A 21,607-nucleotide genomic window follows, 5' to 3' on the forward strand; every position below is an offset into this window, starting at 1 on the left:
CCTTCCTAAAACCTAAAAGAGCTATTACTGAGTCTCAGCGAATCTTGCCATGATCAGCTCTTCCCAGGTACATTTGTTTACTCCAAAAATGCTCTGGTCTGAATCTTACTTTAAATTAATTTAATTATGTTTAATGAGCAATATTAATTGCACACAGAGTAAGTAGAGATTATCTTGTTTCACAGAAGAGAAGGAAGACCAAGGAAATGATTTGCTCAGGATGAGGAATGAAGACGGCCATCTTGAGCTCAAACAAACAGAAGTCCTCTGGTATGTGTGTGTTGAAGCAATGCTGTGTTATACAACATTTTATGATGATCTCTCACAGAACTGGTCATGTCAGCCTTGATTTCGTTTTATACTATTACAATTACAGCATGTTAGCAAAGTGTGACTGGACATTTTTAATATTATGTTTTTAAAAACACACCACCTGTTTTAAAAGCAGACAAGTATCATGAAATTGGTTTAGTTGATATAAACACCAATTGACATTATTTCATTGTTTTGTAAATGTTATGTTATAAATTGTGAATTGATAGTGGATTGGTTTGAAGCCAGGCCTTACACTGCACAGACTAAAACACATTTGTGAGAGAAGTCAGGAACTTTGGAGAAAGATTCTAGAGGAAAAAAAAACACATTTACTGCAACAATAGATGAATTCTAGAGTCTCTGAGAACTACACATGCTAATGCAGTCTCATGAGCAAGACCTTTGCTTCTGTAACTTTTTCTTAATTCTTGGAGAATGACATATTTATTGCAGTATTTTTATTTGTACAGATGATCTCATCAGCCAAATGAGAGGTTTTGACCAAGTGATGCTCTTGAAAGGAGTGGATGTGGTAAATTGTCTTCAGAGAAAAAGCTTCTCAAAAGGTCTTAAAACAGCTTGAAGAATGGTAAGTGTACAGTACTACAAGGGTCATAGTTACTCACCCTGCTAAAACCACACAGAACATAAGCTGCGCTCTCTGTCCATTAAACAACTTCTTCTGCTTTGTTTGTTTCACTTTGACCAGGTCTGGGATGTTAGGACTGAGAGATCCTCTGGCTGAGAACAAGCTACACCACATCAGTGCTGGATATCAACCACAAACAGTTTCCAGACACGAGAGAAGAAGAACACAATGGGGAGATGAAACCAGTTTAGATGTGATGATGGGAATCATTATTTTCTGGAACAGTATCTCATGTCTTATATGTATCACATGATCTGTATCACAGTTGACTGGATGGGACTGTGTGACTTAAGGACATTTCATCACTCATCTGTGTGAACTGATTTATATATGAGGTTAATGTATCTTTGATGATAATTATTTTCATTGAATCTTATTTGTCTTGATGCTACTTTATCAACTTTATAGTCTATGCTTCAATAAAATGAAAATGGTGAATATTGTGTTCTGAAGATTCTTGGTAAATACATCATTTTACTAGGTAGGCTCATATGTGTTTATTTTAGACTTGGAAAAACGACATATTAATTATTGGGATTATTTTTTTATTTAAGACATAAACATTTTTGATCGGATTAATAACATCTGGGACATCAGTACACCAGAAAGTATTTTTTTATATTTTAGTAACAAATATGCACATTTTTTGTGAAATACAGGGAGTTACGAGATTAATTATTGTGCATTACAATATGGTTCCATGGGCTTTATTGTTACAAACACTTGAGGGATAACTGAGAATGTAGCAGGAATGATCAATGTGGATCTTGTACTGCATTAAAACCAAGAGCACGCACATTACTGATGTCCAGCACATGAGGAGCAAGATACGGGGGTGAGGAGGACATTTTTACACTGATTTCGGCTAATTAGTTATATATAATGCTAATATATATATATATAAATTAATATTCTTAGCACTGCATGAATTTGTCCTTGTGTAATAGTGAAGTATCACAATGTGTATACATTGTCCTTGATTACTGCTTTACAGTGGGGAATAGATAATGGCAAGTTGTTGCAGGTTCATCCATTATATTTCTTGCCATTTACTTCAAAAATCAAAGAAATAATCTATTATTTTCATTATTAAATCATTTCTTTCTAATTTTTCCATGTTTCATCAGATGGCCTCACAATGTCCTGTCAAAAGGTATAATAGCCATGATGAATAGAATAGAAAACAGAGGACTGTGAAAACTGTCAGATATAAATGTGACTCAGCTCAGTTTGTTGTTCATGATGAGGAGAATACATATATGTAGGTTTTACTGCCCTGCTACCCCCAGGGGCCCAGTAGCACCCCCCGGAAGAGCCCAAAACTGTACATTTCAAATGGCTGTAAATCAGAGTCCAATTAACATATCAAAGAGAAAATGGGCAGGATTATTACTTATGCTATGCTGATAAAATAATGTTGAGCTCAGTTTTCAGAAATAAGTGGAAAGCTGGCATAAAAGCATTTTAAATATTGCTCACTGTAAAATACCACATTTCAGCCTGCCTCTCAAATATATCACAGATGTTTGCACAATAAACATATTTAGATATCCAGTTTACCTTAAAATAAATAATTTATTTAGTTTCGTTAATAAAAAGTTTTAAACTACATTACCCACAAGCCTCCGTCGTTCTATCTATAGAAAGGCAACACTAGGGGGCTGTTTTTGTAGTTCATTGAAGTTATGCTTAGGGTTAGGATTAGGATCTCGCTAAAGAGGTCATTTTTCTCAAGATAGCAACACTTCATTGTTGACTTAATATATTACTAATGTGATGATAGGAGCAAAACATACTTTTTAACATGATGCGCTGTTTAATATGGGTTAAAAGATAGTCCAACCACAGACTGTCCTGAAAAGTCATAGCCAATGACATCAAAGCTGAGCAGCAGCGTCACACTTCCTTATCCATGTATGACAGATGTCTTTCGTTTTTCGGCTGAAGGGATAGATTCGGTTAACAATAGATTAAGCTTGCTACTTATTAGATTCTGTTTTATTAACGTCTTCACCTTCCTCCGTTGTTCAGCTTGACAAAAATTGGGCAATATTGATGTGCACATGCCCAGCAGTCGCAGTTGTATCCAACAGATAGATTCCTCTCATTAAATATAAGACACATTTTTAAGATTTGTATTTTTTTTTTTTGACCAAAGACAAATATATTTACTAATCAAATGACGTGCTTCTAAAATTTACATTGTATATTACATTGTGTTTTAAAGTTAAAATTGTTAACATTTGTGTTTCTGTGATTTACCATTCTCTACCATTTGAACCCTAGGAATAAAAAAAGAAAATAAAATAAAAAAATGAATGAATGAATGAACAAATAAATACATAAAGCATAATAAACATGCATATTTTTGTAAGGATCTTCCATTATTTATTTATATGTCAAACTCATTTAAAGACAACATGCCCAAATTACTACACTGCATCCTCTGTCACCAAGCTCGTTTTTGCCACCATAAAAAATAAAAAGGCAGTTATGTTGTAAACATTAACTATTTTCAATATGCAAATGAAAATGCTTTTATTAAAAAACAAAACAGTAAATACAGTATGTCTTTCAGAGAACACTGGAAAAAGATCAATTTTATTAAAAAAATTAAATTGACCAAAATGTTATACAACACAATGTAAATGTTTCAAACTCACAAAAAAAAAACACCATGAAGACATGCATGTCAAGTGTGCAATATCATCTATAAAACTCAATCAGCACAGCATCAAATAAACACTGATTGTCTGAACAATGAAAGACAGAGAAAGTGTTCAGGAAAACAAACACCTGCTAGCTTTGACATAACATCATGATTTCACTTCATGACTGGAGCTAGGGGATGACTGTGTATGAATATCTCCTTTACTAAAACTCTTAATTAAAGTCTAAAAAGTTCACTGTATGAAGCTTGAAAAAGAGAACAAAATGCTTTATCAATACGAAACATACTATTTTTAACTATTGTTTTCATCACTGGTTCTGTAATGTATTCATTATGAGCTTATAAATAAAACAAAGTTACATCTTCTGCAAAAATCAAACCACTGCAAAGTCTAATCACTGATCCAGGGACCATTTCTGTGTGTGCGGGGGAAAAGAGTTAACGAGGTGAGTCCTTGTGCATGATGGAGAACTGCAGCGTTATCCTCAAACAATCCTGTAAAACAGAAATATTACATTACATTCAACTTATACATTACACTGTGTTTTGTTTAGACCATAAAAGCAGCCTCTGTAAAGATGCTGTAAAATTAAATGTTAAATGAATCCATTATTGAAAGCAAGTAATTAATAACAAGCTATAGTCATATGAATTCTTTTGATAGTGTCAGATGAGACCGTCCTGGGGCTTGTACAATATCATACAAGTGTTAAACTGGATTATTAAGACTGTGATGTGTTTAGTACAGTATGTGAAATATTGATAATTGGATATTAAAAATCTCTTTAAACACATAAGTGTCCCATAAGGCAGTGGCTCCCAATCCTGGTCCTGGAGAACCCCAACACTGCACATTTGAGATGTCTCCCTGATCAAACACACCTGATTCAACTCATCAGCTCATCAGTGAAGACTCCAAGACCTCAAAAGTGTGTTTGTCAGATAAGAGAGACGCCAAAACCGTGCAGTGCTGGGGTTCTCCAGGATCAGGATTGGGAAACACAGTCATCAGGTCATGAAAAGTTCGACACACACTCGTGGTCATCATGCTCACTCGAACACTAGGCCAAATACAGGAAAGACTTCAAATAAGTAATCAAGTGGTGAAGTGAAAAGATGGCAAGTGTGGGTATTTGGACAGTGCAACAGTTTAAGAAACAACAAATGCTGTACAAATTATAATAGCAGGAATTTTTGATAAAAGAGACAAACTATCACAGACTTACTGCTGCAAATATCTGCCTCCGCAGCTTTCTGTCTTCTCCATTTCTGAAGGAATCCCTCTCCAGAAAAACACCACTGGGCTGACTGCCTTTACGTCTTTTCAGCTAAAAATAAAAATAATAAAAAAGGGGAGAGAAAATAAAATTGAATTATATACAGAATGTTAATAATGATCTGTGAGCAAAATATTATATATATATATATATATATATATATATATATATATATATATATATATATATATATATATATATATATATATATATATATATAAACTGATATGAATGAACTGCAAGATGGAAAAATACATGTTTTATTATTTATTTTTAATTTGATTTTTTTTTTTTTTTTTGGATTCACATTAAAAGGTATTAAAAGCATGGTACAGAACACATGATTACTGTGATTTCTGTCATATAAAAGCACATAAAAACACTAACATTACAGTGATACAAACATAGCTGGTTTGGTGATTATTGTATTGTTGTATTGATTATTAATATATCATAGTAAAACTACAGTTACAGTTACTAATGTCCCATTTACTGTGTTTTAACTTCACATTTCATTTATTACTATTGTGTCATGATTACCATGATTTTACTACAAATACAATTAACATCATTGATCCTGAAATTAATAATAATATAAAACGGATCGAAGTTCTATGGCACGTCACGTGACAGATAGAGTTTAATCAGACTAATTAGCAGCTGTGTTCATTTATTTAAACGCAATGAAACTCAAAGACAGCCGCGGATGACCGATATAATACAGCGATTAAACATATGGCACTAATCTGATTAATAAAGAAGACAGAATACATTTGATAAAAGGCATTAAAAGAGCGTATATACGACTACTCACCCAAACTGTGGAACTGTTAGCAAGTATCGCGCGATGTGTGCTGAATGAGATTTCTTGAACGTGATTTCATAACGATAAACATCTCATGTCCTCGTGTCGAATTCTGACGCCGAAAGTTTCCCACTGAAAGCAATGAAGGTCGTAGTGCTTCGATAGTCGACGCCGAGAGGCACATTTGGCGTCATAAAAGTGACGCTAGGGGCGCTTGACCATGCTTCGGTTTTTGACGCCTTTGGAGTGAGAATGGGTTGTTGTTTGCCGTGCATTTGCCTGAAAATAATTGCACACCTTAGAATGTTTGTCAGTCAGATTCAAGCATTCTATGGCATTCTCCCGTAGTAGAAATATATATATATATATATATATATATATAGAGAGAGAGAGAGAGAGAGAGAGAGAGAGAGAGAGGGAGAGAGAGAGAGAGAAGGAATAAAAGCAGATAGAAAAAACATTACAGTGAGTGCTAGTGATAGATGACATTATTTTAAATGAGCCTACCCCCCAAGATTACTGTTATAAACATAAGCCACATCCAAAAGGTAAAGGGGGAGGTGTTGCTTCAATTTATAACAATGTTTCCCTCAACTCAGTAAAAAAATCAGTGGCCAGCAGGGATTAATGCCCAGTGGTATCTGTGGAATTTTGTGAGCTTTCTTACTATATCTGCTTCACGTTTATTGCCATCCCTTTTAGGCCCAGTCTAGAATAAACACAGACCATTGCATGCGATGTATTTCTGCCTACACCATCTAGTTTCAATTTAGGTCTCCTGTCAAGGCCTTCCTAACAGTAAACCAAATGTGTGCATGCAGTTATTTCTTCTGGAATAAAAAAAAAAAAAAACATCTATTAAATTAATCATTTATTTCTACATTTGGAAGAGCAGATCCTAACCAACCGGCAAGCAACACACTCTTATTATATAAGCAAAAATATGCTATATATGCATAAAAATGCTTCCATTATTTTATGGTGGCCACCGTTGTTTATGTTACTCGTTAGTCAGTCCAAAAGTGGTCCTCCATTCTGCTGCTTTTTTCCAGTCCCATCTGAGGTGCCAAAAGTAGTGTCGTCTGCCGCTGATCTTGTGGAAGATTTTTATTGGTCAATATGTAAACTAATCAGGCATAATCAATGTGAATCTAGCCATTTATGTATCAAGTTATTCTACTGTTATAATCATGCATTTGACTGTATGTAGAGGCCTGCGTGAGAATGGAATGTGCAGAGAGTGCAGGGGTATAGTATATGGTGCATCTGCACACTCTATTTGGACATACAGTATGACAAAATATATGATCAGACCTCCTTGGTGCAGACATTAAGAAAATACAGCATATAGTAAAGTTGGACACCCTATTTTGACATAAGACAAAATATCCGACACAGACTCGTCAGACTGATTCCTCAGATCCATGGAAGACTAAAATACACTACAATCTGAAGAATCACACAAAATTCCTGATTGTTATTCGGCTTCTCCTTATTTATAGTTTTTTCTGTTTATACAGGGTAAGGCATATTCTATACATTTCATAGATTTTTCATTATACATATAATTTGATTCCTCTCTACAGAAAAGGGGCCCCATAGACTTGTTAGAATAAGGCCCACTTGTACGTTTCCAGATGTTTTCATCTGATGGTCTGTATTTTGCTATGCATGCTTTTTTCCTTTTTACACACAGGCCCAAATGATTATAATGGAACTATAACTGCATATATAAATGGCTAGATTCACATTGATTATACATTATTAATTCATATTTTGATTGATAAAATACTTCAACACATACTCTTAAGTTATATTTTGCTTCAAGATACCTATTGTACCTGATTTCTGAGTATGGATGTTCCAACCAGCTCTCTAGTAATGTTCTCAGAGAGTGACTGTTTCTGTTATGTCCAGTGTTGTTTTTCTGATTACCTGGATGTTTGTAGCAATCGTTAGATCACCTTCATTATGTGTGACTCTTATCTACCAAAGACAGTTTGGAAAGATTTGTGACTTGCTTGCATACTCACCTTTCAATAATTACCTGTTTCCTCAGTTTCAAATTGGGTTCAACTCTGTCTTCAGAGTGATGTGTTGTAACACTTAACTGTATATTTGAGGGTTTTCTGTGGACAATTACTTCTACATCACTAATCCTACCCAACACCTAAATTTAACAACTACCTTACTTACTATCAATAAGCAGTGAAATAGGAGCTTATTGAAGGGAAAGTCATAGTTAATGTTGAATAATTATTCCCTATTCCAAAGTTAAGTGTTACCAAAAACATTATTATGAGCTGTTGAACAGACTACTGTGTGAATAAATTAATACATACAACAAATAATTAAATCTCATTATGCAGAATCAGAGTGGGCGGTAGATGGGTTGGTCAGTTTGATCCAGACACTGTATAAATGAAAGTACTGTAAGGAAAGCAGAACAAACTCCTAAAAGGAGGAGGCTCACACATGGTCTATGAGACAGAGGATCATGAGATCCAGTACTGCTTTCCTGCCATCAACTCATCATGTATCAGGGGAAAACACTTCAGGCATGAATCCAATATCATGTATATGTTTTTTTCATTGCTGTCAGTGTGGACTGTGTTTCTGAACCTGCTGGTGATCATCTCCATCTCTCACTTCAAGAAGCTTCACACTCCAACCAACCTCATCATTCTCTCTCTGGCTGTGGCAGACATGCTTGTTGGACTTGTGATGCCCATAGAGGCCTCGAGGCAGATTGAGATCTGCTGGTACTTTGGAGAAACTTTCTGTGGAGTGTTTTTGGTAATAACAGGGCTGCTCATTTCAGCATCTCTTTATAATTTGACTTTAATTGCTGTTGATCGTTATGTGGCTGTGTGTCACCCTTTACTGTACCAAAAAAAAATAACTACAACTAAAACTTTGATTATAATATGTATCTGCTGGGTGTGGTCTTCAGCATACAATATTTCTTTCATAACAGATAACGGATATTTTGATCCATCGAGCAGAACACATGGGTGTTATGGAGAGTGTCCCTTTATGACTAACTCTGCCTGGAGTATGGCTGATCTGTTCTTGTCTTTCCTTTTTCCTTGTACTGTGATTATAATTTTATATCTGAAGATATTTTATGCTGTACATCAGCAAGTGAAAGTTATAAACACCCTGATGAAGGGTGGCAAATGTGTAAATGAAGGTTCAGTTAGAAGGAAATCTGAAGGCAAAGCTGCTCTGACATTAGGAATCATTGTCACAGTTTATCTACTTTGTTGGATACCTTACTATATTTATTCCATATCAGCAGTTTCTTCAACAATTACAAATGTTTTATTTTGGGTCTTGTATATTAACTCAGGTCTGAATCCTTTGGTCTATGCTTTATTTTACCCCTGGTTTAAAAAGACAGTTAAACTCATCTTAACTCTGAAAATATTTCAGCCAGCATCCTCTCTGGTCAATATTTTTACAGAACATTAATTAAACTGACAAAGCTATCATTCTGAGAACAATTTCATGAAGTCATGAAGGTAAATAATTAGAATATACATTCCATGCATTTTAATATTATAGTATGTTTCAAATATCATTGCTACTTAACATAACTGTTGCAGGTTTTGTCAGAATTTAACCCCTTTGCTGTCAAAAATCATCATTGGCCCCAGATTATTGTTGTTTCACTTTTACAGTATGTTAAACATCACCTTCTGGACAAACTGTGCAATCAGCAGGAAGATTAAACACTCTACCTTTGATATTTGAGTACTGTTTTAGGAAACTCTATATTATCTATATGTCACTTTCACTACTTATATGTAGAGTGTGCATGTATTGTAACTTTTCAAGTACATAAGTTGAATTAATATTTATTGTTTCATATAAACTGATGTGAATAAATGAATACTTTAACTGCTAAACATGACCTAATGTAGGCCGATTTATATTATGATCCAAACAAAGGATACAATTCTGATTAGTTTTCAAAGCTCACACAATTTTCCTTTTATTTATTATTTAATATTTGTATGCCACCTTTGGATTAATTTAGTGGATTTATTAAAGGGGTCATAATATTTTGCTAAAAAGAACATTATTTTGCGTATTTGGTGTAATTAAATGTGTTTTAGCCATTATGTTCAAAAAACATTATTTTCCACAAAATGTACATTATTGTTGCTCCTCTATGCCCGCCTTTCTGAAACTAGTTTTTTTTTTTTTTTTTTTTTACAATTTTTTTAAAAAAAATTAATTGTGATGATTTTGTCTCACATTTAACAAAAACCCACCAATTCACTCAACAAATTAGAATACTTCATAATACCAATGATAATAATAAAATAAGTGATTTGTTGGCCTTCTGTAAAGTATGTTCTTTGCTTTAATTATTGCCTCAGTTCGGCATGGGATAGAGGTGATCAGTTTGTGGCACTGTTGAGGTGGTAGGGAAGCCCAGTTCCCCTTCCAAAGGAAACCCCACACTGCATCCTGTAGAGAACACTATGGGAATGCTGTCAGCGTGACTGGTGTCTGAAGCATGAATGAAATAACAACAATGAACTTGACATTGGCAGGCGGAAGCCTATGAAGACATCATCCTCTTTTTTTGTCTTCAAGAGACCTTGTGTACAAAGCACATATATGTTTGACTCATAAGAGAGAAGGATGCTGCATTCGCAGAGCTACTAGAGCAAAGGTCTGTACTCTAGCTTTTTGCCAGTGTTTGCATGAGAAAATGCCTTTTCTTCTAGAATTCCTTTTTGTTTCAATTTTTTACAGAATAGGAACTGTGTATAATGTGGGTTATCTACATTACTGGTGAAGGAGGCTAGTGACTTGAGCCTCCTCATCCTCTCAGCACAGGTTGTGATTCTCTGTGTGAGCCTCCCTGATCAACTGTTCTTGAGACTGGTACAGAGTCCCTGTCAGAGCAGATCTGCTGGAGGGGCATTGGATCATCGGCGGGGGGGGGCACTGTCTTGATTCCTAATACAAAACAGATGACGAATGTTAGGTTAAACGAAAGGTTAGGTTAGTAGCCTAGATCAGCACTTTGCGAATGGACAGCGACTCAAGTAGCATTTAGTAGCCTGTTCTCGCGTTCTGCGAGTTCAGTAGCCTATATTTTTGGGGGAAACCTACGAGGAATTGCGGCTAATGTTCATAACCTTGCACATAGAGAGCGTTTTTAAGAGCTAAGATAGGCTAGGCTACATCGTTATCGGGAAACCTGACCCAGAACAGATAGCATAAACAATAGAACAGGACAGAAAAGAATAATATAAATATAATATAGGCTAAATTAAAAAACATAAAATAGGCCTACAATAAATAGCTATATATTTTTTATACTTAAATAATTAACAAATTATGACGACAAAAATAAAACACTGAATCAGTTTGAAGCTTTGAAAAACCAGCAAAAAAAATGTCCCCATCAGACAAAGTACTTTTGTATAGATGTTTCTGAAAACTTAAGGCTGTTTTCTTCATAAAACGAGGTGGACATCATCACACAAATGTCTGCGTATGGACCAGTTAAATCAGAAGACTAAAATTTGCCTGCAGAGAAGGATGTCACAACAATAATGAGCGATTTTTTCTTAGGGCTTAGGTTCTAAAGGACTCATTTTCTAAACAAAATAAATAAAGGACAAAAATAACTGTATATTCTGCTATTACTTTATGGTAATACTTGTTTTTAACCTGGGTTACACACCTCCCAGCAGTTTATGCACGCACCAAGCAGAAATTACATGAGCTCATATATCTTTACAGACAGCCAAGTACAAAACACAAATCAAGTTAGAAGCCACAAACATTCATCAACAGTTCACCTGCTTAGTAGGCCTTATGAAAGCCAGGGGTGGCTTCAATAACTGAATTGAACAAACGAGTTACCCTCAGAAGAGTTGCAGGCGACGAGTGTTGCTACTGAATTGTCGAAGTACTGTGTCCTTCCATTCGCTTGTGCATTTTCGTGTCAAGTCTTTCTCTCGAATGCAAGCTACACTAACCTGGCCTTTCTCTCGTGTAGCATTGTGCGTCTGTGCTCCGAAAAAACTTTTTTCAGAGTGGAGAATGAATTCTCACACATTGCTGCGGATGCACCAAATGATCAGTGTTGGGGTAGTTACTCAAAAAATTTAATTAGTTACTAGTTACTTCTGTAAATTGTAATGAGATTACTTTACTAGTTACTGCATTTGAAAAGTAACTTCACTACTTATTACTTTACTTAAGGCCCTATAAAATATGTTTTATTTTTTCTTAACTCCTTTTTAATGGTTAAATTTAATTGTACACATCAAAAAGCATGTCTAATTAATGTAAATCATAACACATACATTTTCACAGCAATTTATTAAAAGTTTAACAAAAATTGCATTACTTTTTTCTTCTGAGACATAATAAAAACAAATGCACAAATTGTCAACAATACATTGCAAAAACAGTGCAAATTATTCAAAAACTACACACAAAATTAGTGAGAAATATTCAGAGTGCAACAGAAACAAAATGTACTTTATGAACTGTATAATTATATAATGATTTACTTATTTTACATAATATAAATGATCGATCCATTGGCTTTAATCTGTGTTAGAATCTATTTTACCGGGACATCGGCTATAGTGACCCAAGGCATAAATTCCAGTGCTTTATCAGATATGTACCACTGTTTCATCCTTGTTTTTGATTTATGTCAAAGTACTGTCGAGGTTTCTTCTTGTCTCCACCCTGTCATGGTCCTCCAGTGCGGATCAGGAAGCCTTGGCAGAGCAGGCAGTTCGGTTTGCCATGGCAGATATGGAGACTCTGGAGGCCATGGCAGGTCAGGGGACCAGAAGGCCATAGTGGATCTGGAGACACGGGAAGCCATACTGGAATCTCCTAAAAAATTTAACATTTAACAGCAGACAGAAAACTCAACACAGGGAACACTTTTTATACACGACATATTAGAACACACCTGGGAACAAATTAACTAATTTATGACACACAGCTGGATACGAATACTTCAGTAAGACAGACACCGCAAGGACCAAATAAGGAAAACAGTCACATACATGTTGTAATGTCAATTGAAAATGTATTTTATCTGAGCTGGATGAGGAAACCAAGGATGAAGGAGGGCTGGACAAGACCAGCGGAGACGCAGAGGGAGGAAAGGGGGCAGTTAAATTTCCAGTTCCGATTTCCAGTCAGTTAGATCCCCCTCCTGGTTTTGACACCAACCATGCTCCTTACTCGGCTCACCCTCAGCCACAATGCAGAGGGTTCCACTCCACTCCACGCTCACACCATCTGCAGCTGTCTCCCTTGCAGTGGGCACTGTAGATGGCTCTCACACCTGCTCTGATGGGTTGGGCTCCATAGTACATTCAACGGAATGAAAAAACTGACCAACAAAACACAGGGGACACACGCAACTTACTTTTGTTCAGTCGGTTCTTCTGTCTCACTGCACTGCCAGAAGGATCACAGAGCCGAGGAATAATCAAGAGTGTTTATTAACCCAACACAGGGGTAAAGTCAACAATAAAAATAGGAAGACACACATAATTAACTGGTAGACCCAACAAAACTGAACTGAAAGGACTAGAGTTTTTAAAGGCAGGATAATGAGGAAAACACAGGTGTATAGAATGACTAAATTAACTGGGACATGGAACACATGGGGAAGAAACTAGACACACTTGGAAATAATCTGTCATTTTACCCTATTATTTACTATGTTTATTTGCTTGGGTAGTGTTGTCGTGGGTTTTGGTTATTTTGCAGCTTTGGGCTGTAAGAACCTTTAAAATAACTGAAATCAGTTTTCGAAGTGATATTGATTAGAATGAGACCTGCTTGGAACTTTGTTTGCCGTGCATTTGCCTGAAAATAATTGCACACCTTAGAATGTTTGTCAGTCAGATTCATGCATTCTATGGCATTCTCCCGTAGTAGAAATATATATATATATAGAGAGAGAGAGAGAGAGAGAGAAAAGGAATAAAAGTAGATAGAAGCATTACAATGAGTGCTAGTAATAGATTACATTATTTTAAATGAGCCTACCCCCTAAGATTACTGTCATAAACATAAGCCACATCCAAAAGATAAAGGGGGAGGTGTTGCTTCAATTTATAACAATGTTTTCATGAAAGGGCAGACTTCAAGTATAATGCATTTGAAGTAATGGTGCTTCATATAACATTATCCAGAGAAACAAATGTTAATATGATAAATCCCCTGTGATGTTTGTACTGGCTACTGCATACAGGCCACCAGGGCACTGTAGGCTTTATTAAAGAGTTTGGTAACACTTTATAATAACTGCATGCTATTAATCATTAGTTAAGCATTAGGAAACAGTTAATTCATCATTTATAAAGCATTAATAGACATTTATAAGCAGTTTATAAATACAGATATAAATGCTTTATATCTGATTTAAAAGCATATCTATAATGTATTTAATAATTGTTTTTTTCATACTTTATTAATGATCAATTTATCATTTCTATATTAAGTATAGCATTATTTACACACCAGTTATTAAGGAGTTGTCAGTGGTTCATAAGATCACTTAGAAATTTTAAGTAAATGATTAATAAACTATTTAAATGTGCAGTCATACATCTTTTTATTCAGACATATAGTAATAGTTACTTATAGTGTTAATAAATGGTTTATTAATATGTATTTCTACTGTAATTCAGGGTTAATTCAGGTAGTTATAAAACATATGTAGTTGTTAGTTAACTATTTTTGTGAGCTCATCTAAAGTGAGGACTATTTATGCCTTGTAAAGCTTTTACAAATGAGATTTAAAGGCTGTTAATATTTCTATGTTCTGTATCACTGTGTTGTGTTTGTTTCTGTTTTTTTTTTTTATAAGATAACTGAGCCTTTAAATATCCTTTATAAATGCTTTACAAGGCATAACTAGTCCTCACTTTAGATGAGCTCACATAAATAGTTAACTGGCCACTACTAAGTGCTTTATAACCACCTGAATTTACTACATTTCTTGTGATCTTATGAATCACTGGCAACTCCTAAATAACTGGTTGGTAAATAATGCTATACTTCATTGAGAAATGATAAATTGATCATGAATAAAGTATGAAATTACACATTATACAGTAGATATGCTTTTAAATCAAGAATAAAGCATTTATATCTGTATTTATAAACTGATTATTACTGTATATTAATGCTTTATAAATTATGAATTATATGTTTACTAATGCTTAATTAATGATTAATAGTGTGCAGTTATTATAAAGTGTTACCAAGAGTTTATGTGATTTTTTTTTATGTGATATTTCATGTTGCTGATTTTACATCCAAGTTAGTGCTGGCTGCAGATATCATTTAAATTTTTGGTGATTTTAATATCCATGCTGATAATGAAAAAGATGCATTGAAATCAGCATTTAAAGACATTTTGAACTCTATTGGGGTTTGACAACACATCCCTGGACCTACTCATTGTCAAAAAAATATACTCTAGATTTAATACTGTCTCATCGAATTGATGTTGATGATGTTGAAATTAGGCAGCAAAGCGATGATATCTCAGATAATTATTTAGTTTTGTGCAAACACATATGGAATTTATTTGTTTATTCAAATATTCACCTTCACTCACAAAGACATGCATACAGACACTCCTTCGCTCTTTCACTGAAAATCTCCATCAACTCAGTAAAAAAATCAGTGGCCAGCCGGGATTCATGCCCAGTGGTATCTGTGGAATTTTGTGCGCTTTCTTACTATGTCTGCTTCACGTTTATTGCCATCCCTTTTAGGCCCAGTCTACAATAAACACAGACCATTGCATGCAATGTATTTCTGCCTACACCATCTAGTTTCAACTTAGGTCTCCTGTCAAGGCCTTCTTAACAGTAAACCAAATATGTGCATGCAGTTATTTCTTCTGGAATAAAAAAAAAAAAAAAAAAACATTTTCATTTATTTATTTAATCATTTATTTCAACATTTGGAAGAGCAGATCCTAACCAACCAGCAAGCAACACACTCTTATTATATAAGTGTGGCGAGTGGGGCGGGGCCGAGAGGCGTGGGAACGAGGAGTGAGGCCAGGTGTAGTGATTGGAGATGAGCTGCACCTGCGCCCCACCGCCGGTATCGAGTCCCACGTAGGAGATGGAAGGATATAAAACTGGAGCGACTATAGTGAAGGACGAGAGAGGACCAGGCCTGGACCATATTTTATGTTTTGGTTTTGATTTATGCGCACCAGTCGTCCGTGAGGGGCTGGTGTGCTGTTTTGTGTTTATTTTGAATAATTAAAGTTTCATTTCGATTGTGCGCCGGTTCCCGCCTCCTTCTTCCCGATGATTACAAAGGTTATACAGTATCATTACAATAAGCAAAAATGCTTCCCTTATTTTATGGTGGCCACCGTTGTTTATTTTACTCGTTAGTCAGTCCAAAAGTGGTCCTCAATTCTGCTGCCACTTGTACGTTTCCAGATGTTTTCATCTGAGAGTCTGTATTTTGCTATGCATGCTTTTTTTCCTTTTTACACACAGGCCCAAATGATTATAATGGAACTATAACCGCATATATAAATGGCTAGATTCACATTGATTATACATTATTAATTCATATTTTGATTGATAAAATACTTCAACACATACTCTTAAGTTATATTTTGCTTCAAGATACCTACTGTACCTGATTTCTGAGTATGGATGTTCCAACCAGCTCTCTAGTAATGTTCTCAGAGAGTGACTGTTTCTGTTATGTCCAGTGTTGTTTTTCTGATTACCTGGATGTTTGTAGCAATCGTTAGATCACCTTCATTATGTGTGACTCTTATCTACCAAAGACAGTTTGGAAAGATTTTTGACTTGCTTGCATACTCACCTTTCGATATTTACCTGTTTCCTCAGTTTCAAATTGGGTTCAACTCTGTCTTCAGAGTGATGTGTTGTAACACTTAACTGTATATTTGAGGGTTTTCTGTGGACAATTACATCTACATCACTAATCCTAACCAACACCTAAATTTATCAACTACCTTACTAACTATCAATAAGCAGTGAATTAGGAGCTTATTGAAGGGAAAGTCACAGTTAATGTTGAATAATTATTCCCTATTCGAAAGTTAAGTGTTACCAAAAACATTATTATGAGCTGTTGAACAGACTACTGTGCGAATAAATTAATACATACAACAAATAATTAAATCTCATTATGCAGAATCAGAGTGGGCGGTAGATGGGTTGGCCAGTTTGATCCAGACTCTGTATAAATGAAAGTACTGTAAGGAAAGCAGAACAAACTCCTAAAAGGAGGAGGCTCACACATGGTCTATGAGACAGAGGATCATGAGATCCAGTACTGCTTTCCTGCCATCAACTCATCATGTATCAGGGGAAAACACTTCAGGCATGAATCCAATATCATGTATATGTTTTTTTCATTGCTGTCAGTGTGGACTGTGTTTCTGAACCTGCTGGTGATCATCTCCATCTCTCACTTCAAGAAGCTTCACACTCCAACCAACCTCATCATTCTCTCTCTGGCTGTGGCAGACATGCTTGTTGGATTTGTGATGCCCATAGAGGCCACGAGGCTGATTGAGATGTGCTGGCATTTTGGTGACACTTTCTGTGGAGTGTTTTTGGTAATAACAGGGCTGCTCATTTCAGCATCTCTTTATAATTTGACTTTAATTGCTGTTGATCGTTATGTGGCTGTGTGTCACCCTTTACTGTACCAACAAAAAATAACTACAACTAAAACTTTGATTATCATATGTATCTGCTGGATGTGGTCTTCAGCCTACAATATTTCCTTCGCAACAGATCCATCAAGCAGAACACATGGGTGTTATGGAGAGTGTCCCTTTATGGCTAACTCTGCCTGGAATATGACTGATCTGTTCTTGTCTTTCCTTTTTCCTTGTACTGTGATTATAATTTTATATCTGAAGATATTTTATGTTGTACATCAGCAAGTGAAAGCCATAAACACCCTGATGAAGGGTGGCAAATGTGTAAATGAAGGTTCAATGAGAAGGAAATCTGAGAGCAAAGCTGCTCTGACATTAGGAATCATTGTCACAGTTCATCTGCTTTGTTGGATTCCATTCTATATTTATTCCATATCAGCCGCTTCTTCAACAATTACAAATGTTTTATTATGGGTCTTGTATATTAACTCAGGTCTGAATCCTATGGTCTATGCTTTATTTTACCCCTGGTTTAAAAAGACAGTTTAACTCATCTTAACTCTGAAAATATTTCAGCCAGCATCCTCTCTGGTCAATATTTTTACAGAACATTAATTAAACTGATAAAGCTATCATTCTGAGAACAATTTCGAATTCGAATTTCATTGCTACTTTACATAACTGTTGCAGGTTTTGTCAGAATTTAACCCCTTTGCTGTCAAAAATCATCATTGGCCCCAGATTATTGTTGTTTCAGTTCACAGCATGTTAAACATCACCTTTCGGACAAACTGTGCAATCAGCAGGAAGATTAAACACTCTACCTTTGATATTTGAGTACTGTTTTGGGAAACTCTATATTATCTATATGTCACTTTTTACTTCACTATTTATCTATTCAATACTTAATCACTATTTATATGCAGAGTTGCGCATGTATTGTAACTTTTCAAGTACATAAGTTGAAGTAATATTTATTGTTTCATATAAACTGATGTGAATAAATGAATACTTTAACTGCTAAACATGACCTAATGTAAGCCGATTTATATTATGATCCAAACAAAGGATAAAATTATGATTAGTTTTCAAAGCTCACACAATTTTCCTTTTATTTATTATTTAATATTTCTATGCCACCTTTGGATTAATTTAGTGGATTAAAGGGGTCATAATATTCTGAAATATTTGAAGTCTTTGGTTCTTTTAATTGTGATGATTTTGTCTCACATTTAACAAAAACCCACCAATTCACTCAACAATTAAGAATACTTCATAAGACCAATAATAATCATAAAAATTGAGATTTGTTGGCCTTCTGGAAAGTATGTTCATTTACTGTACATGTACTCAATACTTGGTAGAGGCTCCTTTTGCTTTAATTACTTCCTCAGTTCGGCATGGGATGGAGGTGATTGGTTTGTGGCACTGCTGAGGTGGTATGGAAGCCCAGTTCCCTTTCGAAAGGGAAGCCCACGCTGTATCCTGTAGAGAGCGCTATTGGAATGCTGTCAGCGTGACTGGTGTCTGAAGCATGAATGAAATAACAACAATGAACTTGACATTGGCAGGCTGAAGCCTATGAACACATCATCCTCTTTTTTGTCTTCAAGAGACCTAGTGTACGTAGCACATATGTGGAGAGAAGGATGTTGCATTCGCAGAGCTACTAGAGCAAAGGTCAGCGTTTGCACGAGAAAATGCCTTTTCTTCCAGAATTCCTTTTTGTTTCAATTTTTTTACAGAATAGGAACTGTGTATAATGTGGGTTATCTACATTACTGGTGAAGGAGGCTAGTGACTTGAGCCTCCTCATCCTCGTAGCACAGGTTGTGATGCTCTCTGTGAGCCTCCCTGATCAACTGTTCTTGAGACTGGTACAGAGTCGGAGTCAGAGCAGATCTACTGGAGGGGTATTGGATCATCAGTGGGGGGGGCACTGTCGTTTGATAAATGTTTTTTGATGCATTGGCAACATCATAGTAGCATGGAAATCCAGACCTAAATCTGAAAGATCTATATAGAATGACAATGAACGATTTAGTCTTGGGTTTTTATCTAAAAGAGGAACAGAAGACAGCGCTGAAATTTGCTGTTTTACCGACCGGATACGGCAAGAGTCAGTTAGCTCCAATGACCTATCTATAAAGAATGTCATTATATCATTTATTTTTAAGAGCTATTAAGAGCTAAGATCGTTATCGGGAAGCCCGACCCAGAACAGATAGCCTAAACAACAGAAAAGGACAGAAAATAATAATATAAATATAATATAGGCTTAATAAAAAGAAAACATAGAATAGGCCTGCAATAAATAGCTATATATTTTTTATACATAAATAATTAACAAATTACGACAACAAAAATAAAACACTGAATCAGTTTGAAGCTTTGAAAAAATGTCCCCACCAGACAAAGTATTTTTGTATAGATGTTTCTGAAAACTTAAGGCTGTTTTCTTCATTAAATGAGGTGGACATCATCACACAAATGTCTGCGTTTGGCCAAGTTAAATCAGAAGACTAAAATTTGCCTGGAGAGAATAAGGATGTCACAACAATAATGAGCCATTTTTTCTTAGGGTTTCAAAGACTTTAAATACTCTAAAGCAGTGATTCTCAACTGGTGGGTCACGACCCAAAAGTGGGTCGCAGACCTGTTTTGGGTGGGTCTCGGTAAGCTGGTCAAAAAAAAAATTATATGCGTCTTATCAAACATTGGTCTTTTATTTTAAAAAGGGTTTATTTTGACAGGCATTCGTCAGAGATGTGTGGTAGTTTAATATGGTAGCCATGGTAACCATCCTGTGTTGTTTTGACATTCAGATTCGAGATGGCGAAGCACAAATATGACCCAAACTATTTAAAAAATGGATTTTCGTACATTGAGGATAAAAATGGACAGAAACCCCAGTGTGTGCTTTGTAGTGAAGTGCTTGCCAATGAGAGCATGAAACCGTCCAAACTGAAGCGCCATTTAGAAACAAAACATCCCGCATCGAAAGACAAGCCAGTGGAGTTTTTTCAAAGACGTCTCCAGGAGCTGAGGGCATCACAAAAGTGTCTGACAGCGTCTTGCTCCAAACAAGAACAAGCTCTTCGGGCATCTTACCTAGTAGCTCACCGCATTGCAAAGGCCAAGAAACCCCACACAGTAGCCGAAGAGCTCATTTTACCTGCTGCAATGGATATGGTAAGAGAGGTGCTGGATCAGTCAGCGGCGGATAAACTGATAACCATACCACTTTCCAATGATACCATAGCTCAGCGGATTGAAGACATGTCTGGTAACATAAAACAACAGACCACAGCCCGCATCCAGGCAAGCCCTTACTATGCCTTACAGATGGACGAATCGACAGATATCGCTAACCATGCCATTTTATTGGTTTATGTGAGGCATGTGTGGGACGGTGATTTGCAAGAACAATTTCTCTGCAGCAGAGACCTCCCTACCACTACAAAAGCAGAGGACATTTTTAACACCCTGGACTTGTATTTGAGCTCACTGGGCCTCAGTTGGGAATATTGTGTGGGAATCACCACTGATGGAGCTGCCTCTATGACCGGGAAACATTCTGGTGTGGTGAAGTGAATTCTGGAGAGGGAACCTAACGCGACATAGAACCACTGCTTTTTGCACCGAGAAGCGCTGGCGGCTAAGAATATGGTGCCTCTACTTGATGAAGCTTTAACTAATGTCATCAAAGTGGTGAACCACATAAAACGGAGTGCAAAAATTAGCCATTGCTTTTCACATGTATGTAAAGACCTGGGCTCTGAGCACATGCAGGTGCTGTATCACTCAGAAGTCCGCTGGCTGTCGAGGGGCAAGGTGTTGTCACGCTTTTACGAACTTAAAACAGAAATCGCCACATTCCTCTCAGAGACTAACTCCCCGTATGCAGAACTGTTTGACAACGAAATGTGGCTCGTACGAGTTGCATATCTTGCTGATATTTTTGAGCACCTCAACACATTAAATGTATTGATGCAAGGGAGAGGACACAATATATTTGAACAGTCGGACAAAATTGCTGCGTTCAAGAAAAAGATCTCACTGTGGCTAAATCATTTATCTAAAGACAGACTGGACATGTTTCCCAACTCTTGCTATGAAGCACAGCAGCTGGACAGTGCAGCCAAAAATAACTTGAAACAAACTTTAAGGGCGCATCTCACTAAACTTCAAGCTCGGT

The 21,607-nt window shown here is 36.0% G+C and overlaps 1 long non-coding RNA gene across 1 annotated transcript; it reads left to right on the forward strand.

Annotated features, from left to right (window-relative positions):
• The first annotated feature begins 1 nt into the window (after position 1).
• Positions 2 to 1,129, forward strand: LOC128020734 (uncharacterized). The gene is made up of 4 exons (XR_008185378.1): positions 2 to 67; positions 186 to 270; positions 786 to 904; positions 1,025 to 1,129. It is a non-coding gene; the product is annotated as an uncharacterized LOC128020734 (long non-coding RNA).
• Positions 1,130 to 21,607: the final 20,478 nt, after the last annotated feature.

Source organism: Carassius gibelio, chromosome A10, assembly GCF_023724105.1.
Source record: "Carassius gibelio isolate Cgi1373 ecotype wild population from Czech Republic chromosome A10, carGib1.2-hapl.c, whole genome shotgun sequence".
Classification (NCBI taxonomy): domain Eukaryota; kingdom Metazoa; phylum Chordata; class Actinopteri; order Cypriniformes; family Cyprinidae; genus Carassius; species Carassius gibelio.